Here is a 7,102-nt window from a genome sequence, read left to right on the forward strand (position 1 = left end):
ACTAAGAGAGCAGATCTCTTTAAAAAAGGTGGTTCAAATGCCTAATGTTTGGACACTTCGTGAAGGCATGCACTAGCGGCATCGATCGGTCCGATTAATGTCGAAGGTGTGGGGAAAAAGGAGATGTTGCCAAGGAGTGAAATAGAGACCCCAAATGCATTTTGTGCGAAGAAAAGGAAGGAAGGGATAACCGAAATATTGCCGGAAGTGATAAACGCCCAGAATTTAGGAAGGCGTTAACTGCAGTGAAAAAATGAGGTTAATACAAAAAAACCTCAATCATTGCAGGGTCGCACAAGATTTGCTTGTGCAGACCACTTACGAATCCGCGACGGAGATTGCTATCATTAGTGAACCGTACAAAAATCTTGACGGAGGTGTATGGGTGGATTACCAAGTGGAGCAGCAAAAAGACTAACGCAAGGGGGTGGTGCTTATTAGAAGCATTCGCCCAGTTGGATGTAGTTCTGGACAACGAAGGCGATGTAAACACTTATCGGAAAGGGGGAACGGGTTCAATTGTAGATCTGACTTTTGTCAGTCCTGCGTTAGTACGTGACATGCCCTGGCAAGTTAGCGAGGACTTCACATACAGCAACCGCCAGACAATCACCTTTGAACTAAGGACGGAACCACAAGGCAAGAGACCCGCACCCCGGACGCCGAAATCCAAAAGAACACCAGGATGGTCTGCAAAAGCGATAGATGAGCAAACATTCATGGAGGTGTGGTTAGGCTTGCCTAGCAAAGCAGACACCTGCACAGATTGAGCTCAAAGGGCAATAGGTAGGATCGATCAAGGGCAAAAGGAACGTGCCTATAGGGAAGCCAGCAAGAAGCCATCCAGCGGAGTAAGAGGGAATGTTTTAAGGAGCTCTGTTTGAAAGCGGACATAAATCCGTAGGGTAGCCCCTATAAAACGATTCAGGGGCCGATCACCTCCGCAGATCACGTGCCCTATGTTCTTGTTGAAAATAATCCAGGTGTTATTTCCCCAACAAGAGGGGGGTACCGACACCTTTCAGCGTCCCCTGAATGTGACGCCGGTTCCACCGGGTACCAGGGACGAGCTGCTGGAGATCTGCAGTCGAATAGGAGACAGCAAGTCCCCCCCCCCTTCCCCCGTGTCCGGATAGCTGAGTGGTTAGAGCACAACGCTGTCATGCGGAAGGTCGTGGTTCAAATCTCATTGGTGGCAGTGGGATTTGTATCGTGATTTGACGCCGGATACCAGTCGACTAAGCTGTGAATGAGTACCTGAGTCAAATCAGGGTAATAATCTCGGGCGAGCGCAATGCTGACCACATTGCCTCCTACAGTGTACTGTAGTGTACCGTTACGGTTTTGAATGAAGTGCTCTAACACACTTCAAGGCCCTGATCCAATATGGATTATTGCGCTAACGATTATTGTTATTATATTAAAGCCCCGAGTCTGGACGGCATACCAAATAAGGCCCTCAAACTTGCCGTCAAATGTAGACCGGATATGTTCGCGGAGTTGTTCGAAACGTGCATATCCGAGGGTATCTTTCCTGAACCATGGAAGTGACAGAAGCTGGTGCTGCCGCCTAAGGCTGGCAAACCTCCAGGGGAACCGTCGTCCTATAGACCCATATGTCTTCTAGACACTATGGATAAAATGCTGGAACGGGTTATTTATAATAGATTACTCCCAATCGTCGGGAGCCAAGGACGCCTTTCAGATAGGCAGTATGGGTTCCGTAAAGCCAGATCTACTATTGGTGCCCAAAGAGTACGTTGTCTTCGCGGGTGTCCCACAGGGCTTTGTACTGGGCCCACTACTGTGGAACATCATGTATAATGATGTACTCAACCTTCCGGTTCCGGAGGAGGCCACGGTGGGGAGTTAAGCCGATGATATAGCACTGGTTGTGGTCGCAAAGCATCTCGAGGATGCTAAGTTGTACTCAAACGAAGCAGTTAGTGTTGTTAAGGCTTGGTTAGGGAGTGCTGGACTGGCATTCGCGGAAGCGATCCTCATCACTAAGCGCCGCAAAAGAAATTACGCCTGCATTAGAATCGGGAATCGTATCATCACTTCCAAGCAGGCCATCAAATACTTGGGGTTGATGATAGACGGAGGACTTAATTTTAAGCAGCACATAGAGCATACTTCTAAAATAGCATCCACCACGAGTGTTGCTCTGGCAAGAATGATGCCGAACGTAGGAAGCCCACGGCATACTTGCAGACTGCTCATACCCAGGGTGGTGAGCTCTATCATGCCGTATGCAGTTATAGTTTAGGGAAAAACACTACAGATTTTAGGCAGTACACATAAACTGAGTGCGGTCTACAGAAGAATATTCCTAAGGGTATGTTCTGCCTTCACGACCGTCTCAGACGATGCTGCGTTCGTCATATCGGGAATGATGCCGATTGACATCCTGGCAACCGAAATGATGAATATTTATAAAACCAATCCATCTCTCCCTTATCTCAGGTGAAAAAAGCCGAAAGGGAGGGATCCATAAGTAGATGGCAACAGCGATGGGATCAGTCAGAAAAGGATCGTTGGACTTACAGGTTGATCCCTTCCATCGGGGAGTGGCTAGAGAGAAAACATGGGGAGATCAATTATAATCTCATCCTGTTTCTCACCGTTAATACCTGTACGGGTTTAAATTGGACACCTCGCCTAATTGTCCAAGCTGCGACGGAGTCCCAGAGGACCCAGCGCACGTTTTCTCCCAGTGTCCTAGGTTCGTGGAAGAAAGGACGAACCTAGAGGAAACTCTAGATGAAGTGCTATCACCGGAAAATTTTGTCCGGAGAATGGTAGTCTGTCAGGAAGACTGGGATGCGATCAATTCCATGATCGCTATAATCCAGGAAAAAATGCGAAAAGCAGAAGAAGTGAAGAAGGCGCGATTACGAACCCCGCTGGAAGAAGGAAGGAGACCTAGCTAAAGTAAGCTAACTCCACCCCGTGATGTAATACCTAAAGGTGGTTCCACGGGGTAGGGGGGGAGTCGGGGGTGGTTTTAGTGGGTAAAAATCCCACACTCTGGCGTACACAGGCCAGAGTCTTTTGAAGATTTCCACCTCCTTAAAAAAAGACAGGCTGACGGACAGGCAGACAGTAAACCGGTTTTTATAAGGTTTCGTTTTACACAAATCCTTAAAAAGTGTCAGTAACAGAATTTCACCTTGTCAAACTCCACTTTCGATTTCGAATTGCTTCGAGATTTTACTTCGCGCCATCGTATGACCAAATGATCGGAAATGCGACGATTTGGACGATTTTTCTCTTCCACGCTCTGGAGTGGAAGTAATAGATACGCAGAAAGTGCATATGCAAGTTCAGCGGTATACACGTCTGAAATCATTGGTTTCTGTGGTATCTTCCGCTTTCCTGCAGCGCAATAACAAATTACCTTTTGTCACGGTGCACACTTCACTGAAATTTTCGGGATTCCGCTCGGTATCGTGATCCCCTTCGAGTGGGTGCCTCTCTTGTTGCTCACATCCAGAAATCTACTGGTTATCGCAAAGTTGCCAACCTGATTGTTCGTACGGCACCCTTCATTTGAAACCCAACTAGCCTTATGGCAAGCTCTGTGCTAGAACACTGTATCACTTATGACTAGGTTGTATAAATGTGGCCAGAAACCGGCTCCCAAATTAAGAGAGTATGCCAAGATAAAGAAAAATACCATCCAGAGTTCTACCATCTCATTTGGCCTAGACCTAGAATATTCAGCTTATATCGAATTATCGCTCGAGTTGCAGAAAGCGAGCGTCAAAGGCCTTCGATGTGATGTTCGCCCCTATCCGTAACCTTGTTGATGTTTAGGTAGCACAAAGTTTCAGAATTTGTAGATTGCTATCCTACAAATTTCCAAATTTAGTGCTGATAATGCTGCCCACCTCCCGAAACAGATCCGAATGGTGGGACCCCACAACTTTTGCTGTAAGCATTCTTCTGCAGCCAATGAAACGGCATTTACCTCAGCCTTATATATGATCGAATTTCTCAATCCCAAAAGACTCATGGTCGTGGTGGTTGAATGTCATTTATCGACCATTCCCCTCGTTTGGTAATTACGACAGAGTATGTCTTTCCAAGGATGAATCTAGAAACCACATGATTTTCTGACATCCGAGCTACCGGATGTTTGTCAAAGAACTTCTAGATGGACGCAGGACCGTATGATTGGCCACCTTTCCACTTGCCAATGATATCAAGGCTATATGCGTCGTTGGCTATTTTTCGTTTCACCTCCAAATGAATGGGAGTAGATTTAGGAAAGATACTTAGGCAAATGAGCCTTTGAATCTGCGTCAGCAGCTTCCTCTGATTACCCAAGTTCAGTCTTGGCCACCAAACGGTAAGTGTTACGATTAGATTGTCCGCAAATGCAGCACAAAGATCTAGCAGCCGTAACAGAGGAGAGAGAACCCCCATTTCAATTTTTTCCAAGAGTTCATAGAGTATCTTTGCATCGATTCCAGCGACTCAACCTGACTTCAGAGTACGATTGATGTATCGTTCTGCTCTGTTTTACCAAATCCGAGTTCCACTATGGGGTTTCACCTTTCTTTGGCGTCTTACGTAGACAGCTTCCTTCAAAACTTCTCTCATGCGAGTTATCTGGGTTGTTTTCTCAATTCCAGCAATGGATTGATGCGTCTCCCAGGGATCGTAACTCGAGCGCTCAGTGCTATTTTATATGTTCCCCGATGTGTGTTCCGCGGATTCTGAAATGAAGTGGTTGGTGGTGGGTGCATGTAAATTATGAAATCAATTCGCCTGTGATCCGAGAGTGTAATATCGTTTAATACTCTCCAACAAAAGCCGGGATGCCACCATGCCATCAATGACCTCTCGTCTGACCACATTGCAGAAAGTGGGTTCATTACCCAAATTGAGGATCCTTAGATCGGTTCCTACCAGATACTCTAATAGTCTCGATCCTCCTGTTCCTCCTGATGAATGTTCTGTTGGGAACTTCATCTACATCAGGGTGGAAAAAAGCAGAACACTAAAGAATCTCCATATCTCCCTGTTGATTTTCTATGGTAAGTTTGGCTGTTGTGGTCTCGCCATCAAAATGTCTTGGAGGTCGTTTGAGACCACCATACATGAGCGGCGTCTATCACTTCTATTGACATGTAACAGGTCTGGATGTCGGAAGTTTAAACCCCTAACTATTCTTGGTTCCTCTATAAGGTATATAAATGTCTTGCAGCTATTAATTCGACTACTGATAAGTGCAGTCGCTTCTTTACAATGCTGCAAATTTATTTGAGAAATATGGCATCTCATCTGCGGTTCAGATTAAAATGCCGTAGGCTGCACGTCCGTTTCGATGGTTTTAGGAGCCGATACTTATAACGTGACGGCCCCAAGCCCATAGTAGAGCCGACAATTGTTTTGGAAACCAAGTTGTCCTAAAACCTCAGCACTATTACACTCCTCTTTTGGAAGCCAGAAGAAGCACTTTTTGAACGATGGTAACTCAGAGACTCTTTTCGGAGTTAGTCATGCACCCTAACAAACGTCGTTGAGGGAGGAGTAGCACTGCCTGTATCACTCGTTCTTGTTCTCGCCGGCAAAGTTAAGCGGTGGCATTTTACGGTGTATACCTACCGACTCAAAGCGAAGTTTAATGTCTTGCGATGATGGATTGGTGTTGTAGCGACATGGTAATGACATGACAGCACCAACATGGCAACGCCTTTCAACAGCTGATATGCTCAACAAAGTAACGTCACTATATGAATCGGCAAGGATATAAATTCGACGCCATCCGACTCTTTTACACACTCTTTCTCTCGACCTTCTCGGTTTTTGTTGAATAAATGGGTAGAACCTAAAAAACATACTTTTTCATGTTTCTACATTGGTGACCCCGACGACTAGAGTTAAAATAAAAAGTGCAGTGATCTTAAATTTCCATACGTTTAATCGACACCAAGCGCGAATTTCAAAATGGCCACTGAACCCAAATCGCCAGAGACGCCGAAAACATCCCTTCAGAGTGATTTCCTGCCGCCGAGAGCTAATCGACCAGCAGGCGTATTCGTGGAAGCGGCACGCATACAAAAATTTCCGTCATTTTATCGACCCGACCCGGCATTTTGGTTTGAGCATGTAGAGGCTGCGTTCCACACTAATCACATCACGTCGGACGAAACAAGATTTAAGTACGTGATACAATTTGCCGAGCCGGAAATCCTTCCACATGTGATCTCGATAGCACGCAATCCTCCGGCAACAAATAAGTACGAAACCGTGAAGGAGAGAATATTGGCAGCATTTGCAGAGTCCGCCGAATCCAAGCTGCGACGACTTTTCCAAGGGAAGAATTTGGAAGGAAAGAGACCATCGCATTACCTGCAGGACTTGCGAAACACTGGCGGAGAGCAGGTAACTGACGCCATGCTAAGATCGTTGCTACTTGAGCAATTGCCCGAAAATATTCGAATGGTGTTAGCGATTTCTAATGAAGCAGACGTCGATAAAATGGCGAATTTAATGATCGAGATGCAACAACTACTTTGCATTTCCACCGTTCAGAAGGCATCCACGGAAAATGATGTCTTGGAGCAAATATTGAGCCGGATTGACCGACTGGAAATCACGACACGCAACCGGTCCCGATCCAAACAACGGAGCACCAGAAGGCAAAGATCAAGTTCACGGAATCGAGGGTTTTGCTTCTTTCATCAACGGTTTGGGAAACAAGCGCGTAATTGCCGACCGCCATGTAAGTGGCAAAATAATTCCGCGACGTCGGAAAAATAAATTCGTCATCCCGAATTTCGGCGGTCGAGGACGACCCCTCTCATAGTAAACCCAGCCGATTATTAGTACTCGATCGGAAAAGCGCCATGCATTTACTGGTGGATACCGGTGCTGATATTTCAGTTTTGCCTAAAGACAAAAATCAGCACACGCGAATGCAATTTCAGCTTTATGCCGCCAACAATACGCCGGTCAAAACATATGGAGATCGCATCATAACGCTCGACCTCGGCTTACGACGACCGTTTACCTGGAGGTTCGTTTTAGCGGATGTTCGACAACCAATAATCGGTGTCGATTTGCTGCACCATTATGGCTTATTAGTGGA

Source organism: Hermetia illucens, chromosome 4 (genome assembly GCF_905115235.1).
Source record: "Hermetia illucens chromosome 4, iHerIll2.2.curated.20191125, whole genome shotgun sequence".
Taxonomy (NCBI): domain Eukaryota; kingdom Metazoa; phylum Arthropoda; class Insecta; order Diptera; family Stratiomyidae; genus Hermetia; species Hermetia illucens.